We start from the raw sequence: 23,300 nt of genomic DNA on the forward strand, positions 1-23,300 counted from the left end.
TTTTCAACATATTTTCTTTCATAAAACAAAATTTTTTGTTATGGTCATGGATAAAATTACGTATGATACTTGTGAGCATGATCTTCATTGCCTCGTGATTAAATCTTTCCACTCGCGCAATAAAGATACACTTACCTTACAAGTACCATAAATAACTGTTTTTTAAACCAAATACAGAGATGAACACGTAGGAAGAACTATGATTTCTAACAAGTAAACCTTCACCTGAGGTAAAAAACAATGAAAATGAAACTTATATTTTTGGAATCAGCATAATAAAATATGAGTAATCCTAAAATTTCGTAACTCCACTGCAATTAACAAGTGCGATACACAGAGCAGAACACGAGGCTTCAAGCAGCAAGAAAACACACCTTCAACTAGCGATTAATGCATAAGAAGGAAAACGATGACGTGGTCATCATGTTACTTAACGCATCGTATTCCAGAATCTGATTTCATGAAAGAGTGATAGAACGGAGAAAAATTCTCTCCGGCGCCGGGATTTGAACCCGGGTTTTCAGCCCTACGTGCTGATGCTTTATCCACTAAGCCACGCCGGATACAACCCTGACGCCGTTCCATCACTCTTTCATCATATGATGACGCAGAATATCTGCATGGAAATATCATATGTACTTCGGTACATCAAAATATATATGATATGCGTAATAAAACACTTTGTGATTTAAGACGGCGCCTATACCGTCGGATCCCGGCCAATCAGTCACTCATCCGAGTGCACCTCAACACATGTATGGACTTCGGTCCTGCGTTCATAGATCTATGACGTAGTGCAGAGGGCGGCCACTAGAGGGAACCCAAGAGATGGAGCTTAATCTGAGACGATTCTAACCGGCGTCGGGGTTGTATCCGGCGTGGCTTAGTGGATAAAGCATCAGCACGTAGAGCTGAAAACCCGGGTTCAAATCCCGGCGCCGGAGAGAATTTTTCTCCGTTCCATCACTCTTTCATCATATGATGACGCAGAATATCTGCATGGAAATATCATATGTACTTCGGTACATCAAAATATATAGAATCTGATTTGCTTTTATCCAGAAACATATGTCGCACAACAGTGATAGCTAATGCAAAATGTTGGAAACACAAATTGTCAGTACACCACCCGCACTTTATACGGGCTGATTTTGCACATGTCGTACATATTCCTTGTACATTTCGGTTACAGTACTCTGTAGTGTTTTGAAAACGTTGTCCCCTTCTGGATCCCAATCCAGCTAACACCCAACCATACCCATGCGCCTGTTGGAATTGTGGAGAAGGAAACTGCTGGTAGTTTCAGTATATTGTTGCGTTGTTGTAATGTATCAGATGAATCATCTAAAATATACATTATGAGAAATGTGTCAAATCATATGCTGATACATATGAAAAAAGTACCTGTCGAAAGATTGCAACTCGTAAGTCGTATTTGGTGGTATGATTTTAACTACTAGTTTTTCAAGACCATAGTCCCCTTCTTCTAACAGTTGCTTAATTGTATTTCGTCGCAGTGGACACCATACGAGTCCAACAGCGGAAGATTGCAAGTTGCAGAATTAGGAACGAATATTTCTCGTAAGAATTGTATCCATATTTTTTGGTCATTTTTCCCGACGAAGTCCATTTTACTACAAGGTTGTCACTCTGGAAAATGCGTTCCGCAACTCTTTGACTTATACATTACAATAAACTGCAAGGTACAAACTAGCTGACAGCGCGTCTACAGCAGTACTGGCTTCGCTCTCGCGGCTAGCATTTCTGCGTGGTATAGTTGTTTGCAATCTAAGTAGCCCACGTCAACTTCATCTTGATTGGTCGCGATCTCTGGTGCTCATTGCGTTCGAGTTGTAAAATTTACGTATTTTGCATTGCTTTTAATGCTTAATCGAATGGTAATAAAGGCAAGTCTTTGTTTTTTTACCCCACCTGAAGGTTTACTTGTAAGCTGCACAGCCAGCAACATTAAGATTCATCTTCTGACTATTGTGAAAATGCAGCCAACATAGTATAGAATGAATGTTAAATGTTATGTTTTATTTAACGACGCTCGCAACTGCAGAGGTTATATCAGCGTCGCCGGATGTGCCGGAATTTTGTCCCGCAGGAGTTCTTTTACATGCCAGTAAATCTACTGACATGAGCCTGTTGCATTTAAGCACACTTAAATGCCATCGACCTGGCCCGGGATCGAACCCGCAACCTTGGGCATAGAAGGCCAGCGCTATACCAACTTGCCAACCAAGTCGACTATAGAATGAAGTTTGAGCTACAAAATTAATAAAAGAAGAGGAAGAAGATCTCTAAGCCAATAAGGTTTGAAATGAATATTCTCGCAAAAAGTAAAGATTTGTGATTTCTATACTCATAAAATAATATCAAGTAACATGAATGCAATACATAACTGCATCATAAAATAATATAAGTTATATCAATTTATTTAGAAAACTTAAAAATACGTTTTAAATATAAAATATGAAAACGACAATATTTAAATTCCCTTGCGGCCAGTTGACTATATTTAAAATCAGGTCGAAAGTTCTCAACCTAAGTACTATCCATTTTCTTGTCTACAGCTTCTACCCACTGACGTCAGTTCCATATTTTCATTCTCTATGTAATTCGCATTCATCACTCAATGTTTAACAATACCGTCTTCAACAATGTAAATAACATATTGGACAGCCATTATGAGTTTTGATTTCAATGAAAGTAAGCAAAGATGCCGTTTTATGAAGAGTAAGTGAATTAAGGAGCTCTGTTCGATTCCCATGGGACAACCAGGATCTTCTTCCCACTGAGGTAAGTTTTCTAAGTTATATTACAATTCCTGTTTGAAAACTGCAACAATAAGTAGGGAATAAAAGCATTTACGTTTTGTAGCGTCAATGACGATTCAAAAATAAAATATGTGTATATTGGAGACATAATTAAGCCTCGATTGGACAGGCACATTTAAAACACTACCGAAATCGTGACGCAATTTAGAAATTACTGAGGACAATGAGGTTTTATGGATTTAATACATTACATTGTTTTATGGCCATCCTTATCAATAAATACGAACAAAATAAATCGTATAATGCAGTGCTTCTGAAAGTGTGGAATTCGGTGAATAATAAATTATATTTAAATACGGTACTATTTTAAATTTGGAGAACAGGCCTACAGCAAAGTGTATACTAAGTCACGAAAATACGATCAGTAAAGACATGAAACATAATCAATAATAACACTTATAATATAATCGTAAAATTACAAAATAAATATTAATAATTATTATATTTCATTTTATTAATATTATTAATACTATTAAAGATCTAGAAAGAAATATAATATTAATCAGTTTCATATCTGGATTCTCTGCGTATTTATCTAAGAAAACAAATTACTGAAATAGGCTAAATGCAGAAGCAGAAATGAGGCTACAGCGTTCCGTCGTAAAACCAGGTAATTATAAAAAAATTGTAGCCTTTAAAGGAACATATTCATCCCACCGAACAGAATAATTAAGATTATTAAGTGTTAAGCACACGAACACCATTTCGTAATTTCATTTGAGAAACAAGCCAAACGAGTTATCTTTGTACCAAAACGGATGCTCCCTGGACCAAATTATCGTATTTTATAATAAAATTGTTTGAATGCAACAGAAACTAGAAGTCTTGCTAAAGATGTTATTGCTAAAGCACTACGAAATGGCGTTCCTGTGCTTATCAACTAATTCTAACAGTAATGAAACTTCGAAATCCTCTCATACCATGCATAGGACCGTTATCTGATTTGTGTTGCGTTAATTCATGGTCAAGTGAAAGCGAGAAATGTATTAATATTACAAAGGATATCACTTTTTAGAAAGAAAGTAAGTCAAAATTTGCTACATTCTAGGAGAGCAAAGAAACTTATTTTCATGAATAGGTTAAATACGAGTGTACCAGTCCAGTACTATGAATATTAACTTGATGTTAGAGGTACAGAGGAAGGTTTGACTAAGTTCCTTTCTTTGCAAATCAATATTTCATGGAAGTATTAATCATTTCATCACAAAAAATGCAAATTTTGACTTAGTTCCTTTGTAAAATGTGCGATTGAAATATCCAGGTGGTACATATTAATTACAGGGTAAGGTACACATATTTTATCACCTAATTACATATTTGGGTGAGCTGCAGAAATGTGTACCTAAAATAAATATTTTCCTCATAAAATACAGGGCTACTACAAAAGAATCAAACTGCTATATTTTCCAAACTAATACCTGTACAACCAGAAGTGATACATCAACAGAACCGTACACGCAACACATTTATTCCCACACTCTATAAATGTTCTATGTGTGCTACATTATTGATGCGCTCCCTCAGCTGTACCAGTGTTTGTGGCAGTGGAGGTACATAAACGCGGTCCTTACTGAATTGATTTTTGATGTGCGTACAATTCTTTGTCTTTGTATGTATGTATGTATGTTATGTTATGTTATGTATGTATGTATGTATTTTTGTATATCAGCATGCTCCATTACATTGGAGTAATACTACATGCTTTACATAAAATATTACAATAATTAGTTACATAATTTATGACATGAAAACAAGATATTTACAATTTTGATTGAGATCTTGAAATTCTTATAGATACAAGTGTTGCCTAATTGTACTTCTTCTATTTTAGGTTACCATCATTGTTAATATTATTTCTAATTTCAATTACTGTTACATTTTGCCAAATTCTATGGATTTTATAAATTTTCTGAAGCTTTTAAGGTATGTTGTTGTGAACTGATCAAAAGGTGGAGGCCAGGTTTGACCTGTGCGCATTATATTATCTCGTAGAATTCTTCTTTCTTTTATCAGTGTGGCACATCTTAATATTATATGGTTGACTGTCTGTTCTTCTTTTAGTCTGCAAGGGAACGTTGGAGTTGGAATAATCTTGAATCTGTGAAGGTACAATCTTGTGAAGCCATGACCTGTCACAATAGAAGTAAATTCTGCCCCGACAGGTAAATTTATCTTCAATCTGTCTTTAATTGATGGGAAGAATGATTTCGTTATTGCTCCTTTGGTTGAGATAGTCCACTGCTCTTGCCATTTTCTTAAGCTCTTTTCCTCTTTCTTCTGTTAATATGGTCTCTCTCGGTATTTTGTTATAAGCTATTTCCCCTTCATCTTCTATGGTGGCTTGTTTGGCAAGACGGTCAGCTATCTCATTCCCTAATATTCCAACATGGGCCTTCACCCACGTAAAGAGCACTGTCCATTGCTGTCTCTCCAATTTTTTCAATTCTTTCTTTATATTTTCAATTATTGGATTATGTTTATTTTTGTTCTGTAAAGTGTCCAGTGTCACTTTGCTGTCTGTGTTAACTATTGCAATTTTCTCTATTTCTTCTGTTATTTCTACATTCTCAATATGTTGTAGTGCCTTCAAGATTGCTATTTGTTCTGCCTGATTGTTAGAACATTTTTCATGCAGTTTGTATTTGGATCGGTGGATGATCATGTCGTTTTGGATTATGACTGCAGCAGCTCCAACTTTTCCTCCGGTTTTACTTCCATCCGTGTATATATCTATTTTGTTTGCTGTATCCTCCATAGGCGCTCTTATGAGTGGTTCTTCAGCTGGGTGTGGCCAGTGAATCACTTCCAGAGATGTATGTATGTATGCATGCATTCATGCATGTGTGTATGTTGTGATGGAAAGAAAAGGTGATGATAAACCGTGGAAAATAGTCGGAATGCAAACCGAAGCTAACTTCGGAATTGCATTACCTTGTATGGCCTAGATATCTCCGTAGGCTACATCTTTATTTAAAACTTCCTTTTTTTTCAATATAATTTCTTCTCGAAAAAGGTCACTCTAACAATGAATTAACTACATCATCATTATTTCTCGCATCTGTTTCTCTTTATATTTTCCCGAAACACATAACAACATTAGACCACATTCTCTACTGTATTACGAAGTACAATAATACAACACCCTCGCTTAAGTCATAAACTGTGACATACATTCAACAACACTATTTTTACAACGTCCATAAACATCACTGTTTAACATGCACTGCTTATACACACACGTAATATCACTTTATGTTCACTTATTAGCAAGTTTCTGTCTGTCATCTTGGCTCCTCGAAGTACAATAGTACTTGCCTGTTAAACAGTGGGAATTTTTGTTTTTTATTGTCTATTTAGGAAGACAAGTCACCACTGCTATACCCACCCTATTCCAATCTTGAGACTGGTCCATGGATGGGAGGAGTGAAAGCTGACCAGACCACGATCCCAGACGAATTGTGCCTCAGCTACAACGTTTCAAGTGCAACCTGAAAACCCGAGAAAACATACGAAGCCAGCCAGAACCCAGACCCGGCACGAGCGATCCTGGCTTCAGGAACAAATCTTACTGCAAGACAGGTCTACATACATCACAAAGTATTCAAATACTTCTAATGCGATATATGCTTCATTCAAATAACTGATATATTATACAAAAACACAAAATTTGATTTCAGTTAAGTCAAGTGACTGAGGCTTGGCCTCACTTGCCTCAATCAGACGCCACTGCTCATAACATTATTCTTTATGTTAAACAATGACTTCTCGCGACATTATACTGTACGTTTTTCTTTCTGTATTCTCCTTGCATTCCCCCTATTACCCTTCTACCTCACGTGTTCTCGTGTCCCCCCTGTTCTTCGCATATCCCCCGTATTCTCCCCGTATTCCCTTGTTCTTTTTGTATTCCCCTTATTCTCCTTTGCATCCCCACTACTCTCCTTGTATCTCACGTGTTCTCGTGTCCCCTCTGTTCTCCGCATATCCTCGTATGCTCCTAATTTTTCTTCTGTTCTTCCCGTAATCCCCTTGTTAACTTCGTATTCCTCTTCCTCTCCTTAAATTCCCATGTTCTCCTTGTATTTCCCTTGTTCTCCTTGGATTCCCCATGTTGCCCTTGTATCCAGGTTGCTCTCCATTTATTCCGTTTTCTCCCTGCATTCTTCTTGTTCTTCTTGTATTTACCTCGTCCTCCTTGTATTCTCCTCGTTCGTTCTGCTTATATTCACCTTGTTCTCCTTTCATTCTCATGATTTTCCTTGTATTCCAATTGTTCTCCTTATATTCTCCTTCTTCTCGTTGCATTGTCCTTGTTCTCATTGTATTCCCCTTCAGCTATTCCAGGTTCCGTACGGGACACTTTAGATGGCAACTTTGAAAATATGTTGTTGTTGTCTAGTGCCTTGCATTTGGCAATGAAGCCATTAAATCATTATTATTATTATTATTATTATTATTATTATTATTATTATTATTAGCAGTCGTGCTTTCCAATACTTTTGAACTGTAGTTTCTTCTGATCTTAATGCTTCACAGGTCTTCAAGTGGTCTTCATTCATTTCTGCCGGATCGTTACACAGGACACATATGGGTGAAGCTGAGATACCTATTATGGAGATGACTTGCTAGACAGTCATGATTTGTCAATAGTCTGAAGGCTGCAACTGCTGTTTTCCTTGGTCTCTGGGGATTATATCTGGGTTGGAAAGTACTGTAATCCATTTTTTGTCTTTAGCATTTGATTCTGTTTCTTGTAGGTATGAATGAGAAAATTTTGTAGTGATCAAGCGTTTTATTAAGGAATATGTGATATTAAATTTAGATTTTTGTTTTATTGTTGTGCCTTTCTTGGCAAGTGCGTCTGCGGTTTCATTCCCCATGACTCCACAGTGTGCTGGAATCCATTGGAGATGGACAATCTTATTAACTTTTTGGAGTTGTGTTAACATTTTGTAGCATTCTCTTATTTTTGTTGACTTCTTTGTAGCATTGGAACATATTCCCCGAATTGCAGCTTTAGAATCTGAAAGAATTACTGTCTTGTTATATTTATTTAAGGGAAGATTTAATAATTGTCGGAGAGCAATGTGTATAGCCTCTGTTTCACCATCATAATTTGTTGTATCTCTGCCAACAGAATGATATAAGGAAAAATGTGTACATGTAACTCCAGCTCCAGTAAGGTTTTCTGTGGTTGATCCATCAGTATATATATGTGTAGCCATTCTTCTGTAGGGTATCTAGTATTGATCGTTTCCAGTACTAGAAGTTTTTGTATTTCTTTTGGTGTGTCTGATTTACTTATTTCCTCTGTTACATGAAAGCTACAACATACATGAGTATGAGTCCTAAAGATAAATATTCCGGAGTTAAAACTTTGAAAATATAAATTGTCTATAAAATTTATGTCTTTGGTAAAATATGCTCAGTGATACATGAATAATTTTGTTAAAGTGTGAAGGATCCTCTCCCTGAAAACAGAATAGTTTATTGAACTTTATTTTCTAAGAAATCTTATATATAAAAGTCAATGTGGCTATGTATGTATGTATATTTGTATGTATTGGAGTGGGAATGGCAAGTTGTAGCCAATTTAAGTGAACACCATATTTTAACGTTTTGGTGGCTACTTCATTCACACACAACCCCCACAATGTCTGGAGGATGCTGTTGGTCGACGGGTCCACTGGACCTAGCTGGGAGATCTTGTTGATCACCAGCTTTCCCTCCTTAAGCCACTGAAGGACGATTTTAGTGCCATAGCAGGTCAGCACTAGGAACAGCAAAGTAGAAAGAGGAGGAAGGAAAGGGAAATGAACCCCTAGGCCTCGAATGCTCTAATGCTGTCGGGGTCAAAGAAAGTAAGAGTTCAGTCAGAGGGCTGGATAGGAAAGGGTAAAGAGGGAATTAGGTATTGAATAGAGGAAAATTATACCAAATTCAGTCATTAACTCATCAAGCTGACCAGTGCTAATTGATGAGTAGCCCCTCCCTTTAGTTCAGCTTGTAAAATTATGCTTACTAACAGCTGCACCACGGGAAGGTAGGGATGGGACATTGGGTATTTGTCCAGGTTGGTTCCTTAAAGCCTTCAATGGGAAGGATTAATGGCTCTCCCCCCTGTATCCGACAGATACCAAATATATGAAATATACAGACACACAAACACACACCCCAATGAAATAATCAACACACAACTCAATTTCAGAACACACACACTCTTTGACTCTAAGGTCCGTGGACAGTCAGTCGCTGTCGCTCTCACAGATCCCTTCATAACAGCGTTTCAAGGGACAGTCAAGAGGGTTGTAAATCTGTGACGTCACCATGGGAACACTATATTCATTTCCATTCCTCGGCTTGCACTTTCTAGCGACAACCAAGTGATTTAAACATCTATATTTATATATCTGTTAGGGCCACATACACACTGGAGGAGTAAAGGCTTAGGGATATAACTCCCACTACAATATCTCATTTTTTTTTAATTCAGTGATGGTTTACTTTCCAAATTCTTAGCAATATAAAAACTATTATGAATGCTTAACTGCACTTGCTTTTATATCTCTAACCTTTGTAGACTATTTCAGTCCAATTTAAAAGAAAGTTATTAACGAATACGCATTGTACAATAGTTTATTTTACACTTCAATTTCTGTTTCCGAGCCTCAAAATATTAGTTAGGCCTGTATTAAAGTAGTATTCAGTAAATAAAAACTACTCATGTGAACGACAGAATTTACATTACGCATGCAAAACATATTACATTTCCCTTAATAACACTGGAGTAGAGTGTGCACTAAAACTAATCAATAATAATTAATTTTATACAGGATCGCTAAATAAATATTTTGTCAATTAACCCATTTCAGTGAAGTGATTGAGGAGGGATTTCAATACCAACGGGGAATGAAAATATCCCAATTTTAACACTGATTTTACAAATAGAATAATTTATTTTAAGAATGTTTCACAAAATTTAAACCGACTCACCTAGTCTTGTGAAGAACGCGATGTCCTGTTTCCTTCTATTTAGGTAACGAATTCTAAAAGATGTCCGTGCTCTACTAAATAACTTCAATAATTCTGGATCTTCATTTAGAAGCTTTTTCCTCAAAAGTCTAAATAAACAGCCTATTATATTCTTTTTTCTTTTGACTGATTTTTTATGAAATTTTCTAAACATAATTTTACACTCTTCAATAAAATTGTTGCCATCCACTGAGAAGAGGGATAAACCAGCCCACCACATGTAACGATCTCTATCCATCCTGGAGTTCGTTGACTGGAATTAGCATCCGAAACTGCACTTTTGTTGTTATATTTTCTAGGAATATAACCAGCAACATATCTGAGTGTTTCTATTTCTTTCCTTTTCATTAGATCTGTAATGTCAATTCTGTCATCATTATCTACCTCTAATAAGTTTATTTCCTCAGGGATTTCGTTCACGCTTTCATGAGAAATGTCCACGAGATCCTGAAAAACTTGCTTTGTTATTATTACTCCACCTGAATCTTCTACTGGGGCACTTGTAGGGTGGGGAAGGCGACATCCTAATATTAATAGGCGCAAGCGATTTTTCACTTCGACGGGCAGAGGGTTATTATAAAGAGTCCTATCCCACGAATTTGGAAAAACAGGTTTTCCAGGGCATCCTGATTGAGTTTCCTAGTCATTATATAATCAATTCCTTTTTCTTTTAAATCTCTATAGACCTATAACACTTTCAAGCTCTTACTAGAGGTAAGGAAGCCATTCTGAAAAGGTAGAAGAGTATTTTTGCTTCTGACTCTCAGTTCTTTTATTGTTTCCTCCATTCTATCTAATATCTCTACTTGTTCCTTGTGGTTAATCCCAAAGACACATTTCAGTTTATTGTGTATAGGATCTTTCGGAATTCCCGAGTTCATTACATCTGTAAAGTCATTTATGAGTTGAAAAAATTCATCTACTTCTTCACATTCGGGTATAAAATATTTAATCAGAGCAGCAGTGTAATGTGAAAAAAATTCCATGGCAGGTGCAACTCTTTGGCTATCATTCTCTTGCACAGTAATGCGACCCCAATGTAATTTCGGGAAAAGTTGCAACTCCGAAGAATTGGATTTAATAATCCGTCCAATTACATTTTTTTCTACTACATTGCCATTTGTCATTCAATTGAAACCCACTGTTAATAAAATTGTTCCTTAACAACTTAATCAGGTGGAGCAAATCTGCAAAAAACCCAAATATTTTTGTCTCAAGTAGGATTTGAAAAGCAGGTTTGATTTACATTTATTTGTAACTTATTCCACAGTCTTCCATTGCCGCCATCCAGATCAGAAACAATTGCAATTGCTCTGAAACAAGCCGCTTCAATTTCTGATATAATTTCGAACAGTAGCTCTCTGTTCATTGTTTTATCGAAATCATAATAGATGGGCTGCTTCCACTCACCTGTCAATCCTTGGATCATTACAATTTTAAGCATTTCTGTGAGGACCCTCACGATCCTAACAAATGACACCATTAACATTCATCTCATCAAACAGTAACATTGATAACTTATCAATTTCACTCAAAGACAACCCCTGTTCTTTTAAATTTTTAGTAACGGTGTAAGAATACGAGGAGAAAAGGGCAATTTTTTTGTCCAACGCTGCAGGGTAGCAACCCTTGGTAGAGCAATTCCCACCTGTGATCTCAAATGATTGTAAGGCTAATGCAGGGATCATGTCTTGTTCTTCCCATCTTTGCTTCCTTTTCCCGCTAATAAGCATTTTTATTTGCCCTGGAGTGAACACTTTAACTAATAAATGTTTTACTTTTCCATTTACTAAGTGATTTAAACACTTTCTTTGTCAAATTATGTTTCTAATTTAGACTCTAACTTTTCAATGTCTAATTTAAGTTTTTCATTTTCTTTACTTACCTCTTCATTTTCTTTTTTTGAGATTTAGCTCTTCATTTTCTAATGAACAGACGAAATATAACACACCCAATGGATCGTCCCGACGCACTATTGTCTTTGCATCTAATTATTGTTCACTTGTCTCAGACAAAACCTTTTTCTGCAAGCTCTCTCTTCTACACATTTACTTCCAGCACTGTTTTTCACATAGCACATTCGTAAAATCAGCAACGGTTGGGCATTTAATTTCATTGTTTTCTTTGCTGGTATGTTCAAAAGCTCGGCATTCAAATCACGCTCATAGAAATCAGATGTGAAATGTTCGGAACAACTACGCACAGTTTCAAGATTAAATGTATCCTTTCGGTAACACTTAATCTCCAAATATTTCGCAGCTTTGGATCAGAGGGAAACGTATGATAAATAACTCGAGCCTTTAATTTTCCTGACACTCGCTCACCACACAATTTGGCATTTTTCATGCTATGATAGTAACAATATAGGCCTATTATAAACATCACACTAGCAAGGTCTATACCAAAATCACAAACACACTCCACGTTTTCTAAATTCCAGTAAATACTAATAAAGGCAGCACAATCCAAGGGGATGAGAGTGGAGTGTGTTCCCGTGGTGACGTCACAGATTTACAGCGCCTTCACTTTCTCTTTAAAGGCTGTTATGAAGGAACCTGTGAGAGCGATAGCGACAGACCGTCCACGGTCCTTGCTTTGACTCCATATTACACCACACAAACACACCTCACATGAAACAAAACAAGAGGCGCCAAGACCAACAACGACCAGTTCTGAGGATGACTCATAATAGGTCGAAACATGTAAACCAGGTACGATAGAATTTAACACAAGAAAGTCATATAATACATATTCCGAAGTGATACAGTGTTAAAAGTTGTGTAATCAAGACGTATACATCTTGATAGATAAACGAAGACATACTAGTATAGTAGACATTCGAACTTTCAGGGGGGCAGACTGTAATTCTGACCATTATTTGGTAATTGGAGAATTAAGAGAAAGACTATCAGTAGCCAGGCTAGTAGAGCAACAAGCTAATATTAGTAGATTCAATATTCTGAAATTAAAGTACGAGCAAACTAAGCAACGTTATCACGTCGAAATTTCAAATAGATTTGCTGCTTAAGCAACTTCCTACGAAGTTGAGGAAGAGTTAGATGTTACTAGCATATGGGAGAATATCCAAGATAATATCAAAATTGCAGCTGAGCAGAGCATAGGTTATTATGAAACTAAGAAAAAGAAACCATGATTTCATTAAGACTGTGTTTATATACATATTTTGAATCAGTTATTTATGAAAGGCCAGTTGTCCAAAAACATGTTTTTATGGGAAAATAAAGAAAACTGTTTATTGAAAATACTAAATATTTTTGAAATCTCAAAACATGATATGTTATACTACAAGGTAAAGGGAACATGTTAAGAAAATTTTCAGTTTACTATCATCAAAATTGTCAAGCATACAGCTTTTTGAAAAGGCTGGACAAAGGGCCTTTCTTAAATAAACACATTTCCTCCATTCTTCAATGAAACATTTATTACAAAAATAAGAGTAAACATGAGATGTAGGCCTGTGTTTCCTTTGCTTTTTCCCCCTTTCCCTTCTGTGTTCTTTCCCTTGCCTTTTACTTTGCTTTCTTGGGTATGAAGATGTGAGAATGCGAAACAATTCTCCGGGAATGTATGACAAAAGCGATTTCATATCACAAACCTTGTCCTTTGTAATTTGGTTGACAATTAGTGTAAGCCTTTTGGTTTGGCAAAACTATTTCTGCTCCAAATGCATATAGAAAGCGCTTGGTTTTTTGTCCTCCGATGTAAGGTAATGCCTCTACGTATCCCTTTCTTCCTTTTGTCCAGATGAACTCGTGGTATGTTGCTATTGCAAAGACTTCTCTATTCCCTTTCTTAGAATTCTTCAATCTGTGAACTTGACTTTCTTCCGATACGGGAGATCAATTATACATAGTGGAGCAACAGCTTTGAAAATCCAAGATGTCTTCAGTTCTAACAAACCTAACACGAAATTTGTGACTTGCATTTGCAATAATTTCTGTCACATCTCTGACTGTATAATGTCTATCCACTTTGTTTAGGCTGCGCTTCACCGTACCAAAATCCCTGTCATTTGGCTGGTATGAATGCCCACGTATTGATGGTCTGTACACATCTATTGAAAAGTGACCCATATCCGCAAAACATGGCATCATTTTTGTTTTGTCCTGCTGCATTATCACTGTAAATATACAGCTCATTGATGTTGCTTGACACCTCTTTCCTCATATATGTGAGCTAGAAAGAGCACATTTCACTACTCCCTTTCCTTGCAATGCCTTCATGATATACAAAGAAGTAGGCATCACCAGAGTTAACATTGTGAATAGAAAATACATGCAGTGTCAACGGCTAAGTAAAACACCTGCTGGATTGGAATATGAGCCAGAGATATACTCTGCATATAATCAATGGTTAAACATAGAACGTAGTCTTTATCTTTGCAATATTCCTTCATTTGCTTCAGTGATGCATAAAATTTATTGCTCCTCCTTTTGTGAACGATTAGTTCAGCTTCTCCCACTCTCTTAACAGTTTCATTAAGAGTAGGACTTTTAACACGGACCTAAAGCTCCTAGAATTCACAACATGTATCTATCTGCGGTTACCAAACCTGTAGTCAAAATGCTCTTTAAAAATGTTATAGTAAAAGTCATATTTTACAGAACAATCTGGATATTTCTCCTTAAAAAGCGTATGCATTTTTTAATGTCTAACTTTGCATCAAGGTAATGTACTTCCTTGGAAGAGTAATGACTTGTTTTGAAGGGAAAACTTGCAATGTGATCTTTTACTTGCATCGCTGTTGTGATTGGAATAATCTTCTGGTTCTGTTGTTTGCCTCTGTTGTCTTCTGGGATTTATCCAATAAAATGAGTTTTTGTAACCTCCTTACCATCTTCTCACCAACAGCTAACAAACTCATGAATGCTTTCCTACATACTTCGAATTTCCGTTCACGAACCATTACCAACCCAAGTTTATTTATGAAAGGTCTTTACTCCAGGACATTGGGCCATTCGTAAATAAACACTTATTACGAAACCCCGTATTACACACACAATGAGTTGGACAACAATAATTTCTACAGAATCAAAACATCATGTAAACGAACGAACATTGAACATTACTTTTTCCTAAGGGAGGATTTAGTAGCAGTTTGGTATTTTTTACAGTCTCTGGTAACAATCAGTGAAGCAAATTGTTTCTCAGTTTCATCTTTTGTGACAATATTATTGTAATCCTGAATGAGTTTGACTTCTCTTTCTGCAACGTCATTCACAACAACTGTCTTCTAAAGTTTTTCAATTCCACTTATGTAAACAGGATCATCCTTCCAAGTTGAAGGGTCTTTGTCGAGGAAATCGGTGCTGGTAGAAAATCTCGTGAAGAAAATTGTAGTACTAGGAGTTACAAAAGATGATAACTCGATATTTGTAAAGGAAGAAAAATCATTTTGTTGCAGAATGTAGCTCTTCAGTTTATTTTCTTCTTCTTTCTCTTCTTCACCTTCATCTGCTTCCAGTATAACTTGAGCCATATTTGCTTTAACCGCTGTTGGAACATAGTCATCAAAAAGGATAAAGCCACAGTTTCGGGAACTAAGTACCAGAGATGGTTGGAAAATTTATTTGCAGCAGCCTTACTGATTTCTGGATCAATATCCTGATAATTTATCAGTTCACGCATGAATAAGAAATCATGATAAGGTACTTTAATTGCTTCTGACAGAAACCAGGCTCGAACATAGCCTACACACGAGCAAGAAAAATACATATTCTTCTTGTTATGTTTTATTTAACGACACTCGGAACTGCAGAGGTTATATCAGCGTCGCCGGATGTGCCGGAATTTTGTCCAGCAGGAGTTTTACATGCCAGTAAATCTTCTGACATGAGCCTGTTGCATTTAAGCACACTTAAATGCCATCGACCTGGCCCGGGATCGAATCCACAACCTTGGGCATAGAAGCCCAGCGTTATACCAACTCACCAACTAGGTCGACTCATATTCTTCTTAAAAGAGTTCTTCTCCTTAATGGGGTAACTGAAATTGATCTTGAAACAAGTATATCTTGAATGCAAAAATTGCTTTTACCATTCACCTAGCATGACTTCCAGCTCCTAGTATATGAAACGATATCCCATTCTTTGGAATGCTGCCAAGAAAAATCATTGTTAAAAATTCGTATCCTCTTCATTTTTCATCTGTTCCAAAGCATCTGAATGAGCTATGTCATAGAGATCGTCCATAATTTGCACAAAAATATCTCTTTTTTTCTTTTTCCTTGCCTGCAGTTCTATTCAAATATTTCTATAAACCCTTCAATTCATCATAGAGTTTGAATAACTTATGAACACAGTGGTCACTTTTTCTAGTAGGGATTCGTGCTTTTTGCCAAAAAATGAAAACTTCTTGAATCACCAATGCTACACATTCCTTTGTTGTAAGATTTACAACTTGTACATTGTAGAAGAAAATGCTTAAAACTTGCCGGTGTGAACGTAGTTTGGCTCCAATGATTTGAATGAAGATGTAGCCAACACGAGAGATATAAAAGTATTGTCTTAACTTGTGTGACGAACACCTGAAGAGGTTGATGCCATTTTACAACTCTAGGAAAAAAACGTCTTGAAAGTCACTTTACACAAGCAGTCAGCAGGTCAGCACAGACAGTTCTGAATCAGTAAGTGAAAGTCAAAGACAAGATCATGTTTAGTTACAAAATAAGTGAATAAAGCAAATACAGTAATAATAATAATAATAATAATAATAATAATAATAATAATAATAATAATAATAATAATAATAATATAGCTTTATCTAATAATATTAGAAGAAAATATTTTCCGGGCTAAAATTTCAAAACTTCATGGTCGATGAGGGTCACTTTGCAGTTGTCCAATTGAGCTGAACATTTGCACAGATCGTTTTTAGACACCTCTATAGTCAACAAGCACTTTGATGGCAAAAATTGTGATCTCTGACCCCTTAAGTAACTGAAATTTTTCCATAAACTTGTAGGCACTGAAACATTTTAGAAAAGTAGTTACTAGTTAAAAAAACATGTAAATGCTACGAAATAACCAAAAATACTTGGTTCCATATGGGACAGACATATAGTTCCGTACGGGACACTTGTGAATTAGGAGTCTTCTTTGAGAGGTTTTTTGTTTTTTGGAGGTAATAATGTAATTTTAATATAACAAATATTTATTTTTATCAATTTTACATTCATTTTATGGGACAGCAATGCGCAATTAGAGGAAATTTTGCCAAGAAACGGTCAGATTGATCTGCTGAATTTAACCATAAGAAGTTGTATGTTAATGATTATGTATTATACTCTATATTAAACTGCAAGTTTATTTCAATTTAAGAGCCTTCAATTAAATTTATAATACAATATGTCAGCTCCTTTTCTAACAATATCAGAATCATTTAGATTCTTCTAATCTGAGACACTTTGACAATGCTTTGAAATGAAGAGGATTCCTCATCTAGCTTAAAATGTTTGTCATTTTTGGCCGTCTGGTTTTAAATAAAAAGTACTTTAATATCTTTGTTTTCAACTTTGCTATTATATATAGCTAGTCAGTGCTGTCATGGTAATTTTTTCCTTGGCCATATGCCCCATCCCTTGTTTTTTTTTTTTTTTTTTTTTTTTCCTTGAAGTATATTTTACTCTCCTCTCATTATCTTTCCGACTGTCATTTAATGATTTTATTAGTATTAAAGAAGAAGCAAAGAAATTGTTTTGCTTTACATTTTAATTGTACATCAATCTTGATTTAAAGAATACACCCTGTAGCACCACCGTAGATGCACACTTGTCTTGATGAATCTTGGAGTGTGTAGGCCCTATTTGCAATACTTCTTGTTTTTCGACCATTATTTTATATAATTCTGGATTCCTGTGCTGCAGAGGTGGACAATTTTTGTTTATGAACATCAAACAAAATACATTAGGAACAGCAAGAGATGATCAAAGATCTGTACATGTACAGATCTCCGCATACAAAACTTAGGCACCCATATGCTGTATGCCTCCATACAGACAAAATTTTCTTTTCCCCATACAATTAATTAAAAAAACAATTGTAGGTTCTCATATGATGTATGACCCCGTATGACCTCCACCATGACACCACTGCATATAGTATGATATTTATGCTTTAATCCCTTATCACTTGTTTATTCAACTTCAATGAACTTTCTAGGATTTAAATCTTCCAGATCCATGGGATGTTTTAGGTTGTGATGGCTTTGTTCTAGAGGAGACATATTTTCACATTCATCTGAAGACTTATATCTCTAGCTATAGCATCTCATTCTGAGTCATTTGCTGTAAGTGACGAGTCAGAGTAAATCTCGTAATATAGGCTTCTTAGAGAGGTTAATGTGGTTGATTCTTTAAATATGCTGTGTCTACACATTTCTGAGCGGGCTGTTGTGGCAACAAGAATGCTTTCACAATCATTGTAAAAAAGTGACTTCGCTGAATTTTGGAAATCGCTGCTACTTTTTCCCATTGTTTGTTGTTGAGCTCTTCATATAGACTATGAAACAAATTCAAATGTTCTACATAAAACACCAATAATCAACAATACAGCAACCTCGAGTTCTGTTTGAAATTGTCCCATAAGGAACTGTCCCATACGGAACCTTATTTCCTTTAAAAATACCTTATTAAAAACCTAATTAAAATTAGTGACGTTATGAGAGCGGTACTTACTTAACTTCTATAAAATATTGTGCACCTATCTTCTTTCATTAACATGGAAAACAAACTTTTATATCCTTTCTAGTTCCGTACGGGACAAGAAGATGGCTATCTTTATACACTGTCACAATAATTGCAGGAAATAACAAAACATAAAACCACACTGTCCACCATGTGCCTAATTTAAGATGTGCCTACTTTTCGTTCTTTCAGTTGATAATTAGGTATGCCTTAATTTTCTGGGGAAATGGTAGCAAAATTGGGAGCGTCTTGATTTTGCAAAAGAAAGCCGTTAGAATTCTATGTCAATCAAACTATCTTGAACATTGTCGACCTCTTTTCAAACAATCACAGATATTAACTGTCATAAATTTATATATATATACGACCTAGTCCTTTACACTCGACAAAATATAGACAATTACTCATTAATAGCCAATATACATGATCATGAAATTAGAAATAGTGAACAAATTAATATTCCATACTGTAGATTACATAAAACTAGTACAAATTTTTCTGTCATGGGGATGAAAGTATATAATAAGCTTCCCAGTCAATATTATAAGTTACCAACCAATAGTTTCAAAGCTAGATTTTTATAATTGGCTTTAAATTAATCCTTTCTACTCTGTAGATGAGTTTCTTAACATAAATTCACACGAAATTGTTTTTTAATAAATAAAGTTATTTAGATTAGTTACAATCATTGTTCTGTTGCTGAGTTTTTCAACACAAATGTGTATGAAATTATATTTTAATAAATAAGTTGAAATTATATTTTAATAAATAAGTTTAATTGCAATTTAGTTAGTTTTTTTCAATTTAAAAGTTTCAAATAATTTCATGTTTTCATTGTATTACTTAAATTTTACTGTTTCTATTATTAGTGTTTTTTTAAATGTATTTATATGTTTTTTCAATGTATTCTGACGAAGCCTAAAACTGTATGTCTAATGGCCAAATAAATAAATTGAATTGAATTGAATTGAATTGAATTGAATTGAAATAGGTTCTATCAATAAGAAGTAGCAAGCATACCACCTTAAGGAAACTGATTTGGCTATATCAGTAGTGAGAACATAGGGATACAAATTTGCCTTCAAGAACAAGATTGTTTTGAGACCTTAAGAAATGAGAGTAAAAATACAAATAAAAATATTTTTTTTTTTGGAATCGGGCAATTTACAATATTCAGAAGTTCTCTTTGTCAAAATAAATTTTATTATCATAAATTTAATTTTTACCACTTAGGCTCATTTATCTTGGAATGGCTGGTAATTATTATAGTAATAATGGTAATAACAGTGCCAAATAATTATAAAAATTATTGATATAATAATCTTTATTATTAATTTTGTTATTGTCATTGTTACTTATGTTGGTTACAGGAATAAGAAACGAATTCATTAATTATTAATTTTACTCGAATGGAAATACCGGTACTTAGACATAAGTTATCAAATTTGGGCAAAAAATAATTGAGAAATGATAAAAGAAATCACTTTTTTAAACATTTGTTAATCAATTTTATCATTTTTATAATTTAACACTGAAATGTAAAAGTCTTTTTATGCCTTGGGGGATATGATTAGAGTCTATGAGAGTCATAATGTCAGATTAATAAATATGTGATTCAATCTGCATGAACATTTTTGTTGCTCAGATGATATTTCTGTTTGTTTACTATTACTTTCTTATTTACTATTTGGCCCACTCTTGTTTGTAAGATTTTTGACAAACGAACACACTATTGGATTGATTGAAGTCCACAGTATTTTTCAAATATAACTTTACTCTGGTCATCGAATTTTTTTTAGAACATTGCAGTCTACATTTTTCTCCCCACAAGATTTACCATACGAATCTTTCGTTTTGGAAAATTCTCTTGGCTTGAAAACGATGAAGGTATGTTTTCCACGATTTTACAGACTGGATGCTTTTTTTATCATTTACTTCATTTTGCAGGTCATTATTTGTGGAGTGTCGTTTCAAATCGTATTAAATGCAGAAAAACTAATTTTACAGGAAACGTAAAAAACGTTTTACGGCTAAGATAATGGAAAAATTTTAAATATCTTAATGTCACTTTTTAGGCATTGTGAAATGACACCAAATGTAATAAACACTGACACTGATTGTTTAATCTAATGCATGATATTGTCAATTGAAGTTTGCACTTAATACATTTTGCACCGACACTGTGTATTTAATACATTTTGAAGCGATTTTGTCACATAATACGATTTGCATCTATAAACCACGCTGAATTGTGCCCTGTCATTTGTCAGTTTTTTCTGTGGTTATTACAGCAGCATACTACGTAGGACGATACATCAATAGTTTTTATAGCTTTCTGCTGGAAAATAATGATAAGGAACAGCGAGTTTCTTACCTGCAACCCTTTGAACGGAGCTGCCTAAAGAGACATACTTTGGATCGTGCGGCCACCAGGGTCGATCTCTAACTCACATTGAATATAAATTTTAAATAATTATGGCATCTACAGGGTGAGCACAAAGTTCTGTTACCCCTTAAATATCTGAAATATCTCAAATATGCACACTATTGATGTAATTCTGGTCATAATTCAAACATACAAACAAAATAACCAATGTACATTAACTGTGTATACCAAAGTATCTAAAGAGTTCCCCATTATTCTCACGACACAAAATAATATGGAGTAATGGGACTTTTTTCCACCCTGTATACTTTATTCTTTAATCCTTATATATCAGTATTTTATTAAGCTCTATAACAAAATTATGAAATATGGTATGAACACTTGTATTAATTACTGCAATATCTAAGTAAGCTTTAATAACAAAATTACGAAATGTGTGAACACTTGTATTATAATATTACATATTTTTGTAAGCTTTATAATAAAATTATAAAAAAATATGTTGTAAAGATTTGTATTAAACTACAGTATTACAATATTTAAGTAAGTAAGCTTTGTAACACATTTATGAAATGTGGCACGAACACTGGAAAATGTATTAATCATTGCTTTAGATGCGCACACAATTTCATTAACATTTTAAATTCTACCTATACGTGATTTTTCATGCAAGCAATCAGATTCTTCATTCTCATTGTTTTAACTTTCATTAATCTGATTTGTATTAATAACAAAATCATACAATTTCACTGAATCAACCTCTTTCCAATTTTCTCTGAATGGTACTATTGAGTAGGTTTCGCAAATCAGATTTTTTGGCATTACTGATTGATCTCAAGGTGGTGACTTTCGGAGGTACTTTGACATGATCCAAGAACATACCACATTTCATCAGACTAGATCATGATTTAGATGGATCGTCACATCGGTATGTAGGTTCCATTTTGAAAGTGACATTCACTTTCCCATTCTTCTTGCATTTCTTTAGCATTATTCTTTTCATTTCTTTTATGCCACTGAGGTTATGAAATTCATTAGCCAAGAGCTTGAAATCCCTGACATGTCAATCTGTACCTAAATATTTTACTGTCCCCACTGTTTCATATATCGCCTTATACTCCTCAGGAGTAAGAATTTCATTCTTACGCAAAACCTTTTCTAGTAGCCCAAAGGCTCTGTCAGCTGGTAGAAAAGAATGGCCTCTTACCAGAAAAACTAACAGATTTTCAGAAACCTGAGGACGTGCTTTTCTTTGGAGCCAAAGACCAATAGCATGTACAACATGCATGCTATTTTGTCCACCACATTCATCGGCAACAGCCTAATACATTTGGTGAACTGTCGAAATTAAATTCACTGATAAATGTAGTGACACAAGATGCCACTTCAATAGCGCCCGCCCAGCCTGTGCTTCATTTCACGTAAAGAAATTTGGCTTCTGTGAAGCTTTATCAGTTTAAGAGGGTATAGAAAGCTAATTGTCTTGAATAATATACTTCATCTATGCTGAGTTTCGAGAGCGGTTGCAGTTGCTGTAAGTCGAAACAAAATGACTGTGTCTCATTAGGTTCTGTTCTCATAATTTTATGGAAAGTATTAGCACGAAGCTTATGTGCGCCTAAATCGACTAAGAGCCTAGTCTTTTTCAGTGTATCATCGCAGTTTCTTATTGGGAACAGTATGTGTGCGCAATAACTGCATTCATCATTGGCCGGTGTACAAAATCCTATAGCCTATTGAATTCTGTCCGAGAAATATTTGGGGGAAAAAAAATCTTTTTACTCTTAAGTCGGGTATTAACATTTTAATTGTACATTTTGAAGAGCTTCGTAATACACGGTGAGCATAAATGATTGCCCTATTTTGGGGATTTTTTTATAGACAAACCGTGAATGATACAACAATGGTACTAATATTACCAAATAAGGTATCTCTCAAAGTTTTATTTGAAATTATCCGCGCGGCGTAATTCCACTTCTTACCAGTAGAGGACCTGAGTTTACAGAGTTTACAGAAATGGCGACTGGTGTTGAGCGTGCATTTGTAGTGTTGGAATTTCATTCCACAAACTCCGTCATAACTGTGCAGCGACATTTTTGAGCGAAATACGATAATGATCCACGAGACGCCAAGACCATTAGGCGATGGTACAATCAATTAGTGACCACAAATGCCTTTGTAAAAGAAAATCTCCTGGTCGGGCTTACGTGGAGCACATTCGTAATTCCCCGAAACTTAATGTCTTCTGCACTCTTTCCAGCTCCAAGGTGTACGGCCCCTTCTTTTTTCTCGAACCCACTGTGTCAAGACATTCTTACCTGGATATGTTAGAACA

General features: G+C 35.1%; 1 protein-coding gene across 5 annotated transcripts in view; it reads right to left on the reverse strand.

Annotated features, from left to right (window-relative positions):
* The window catches only part of LOC138710132 (nucleolar protein 12-like), a 717,371-nt gene that overhangs the window by 213,965 nt on the left and 480,106 nt on the right, over positions 1–23,300 (reverse strand). The gene's annotated exons all lie outside the window — the stretch shown is intronic.

Source organism: Periplaneta americana, chromosome 12 (assembly GCF_040183065.1).
Source record: "Periplaneta americana isolate PAMFEO1 chromosome 12, P.americana_PAMFEO1_priV1, whole genome shotgun sequence".
In the NCBI taxonomy this organism is placed as follows: Eukaryota; Metazoa; Arthropoda; class Insecta; order Blattodea; family Blattidae; genus Periplaneta; species Periplaneta americana.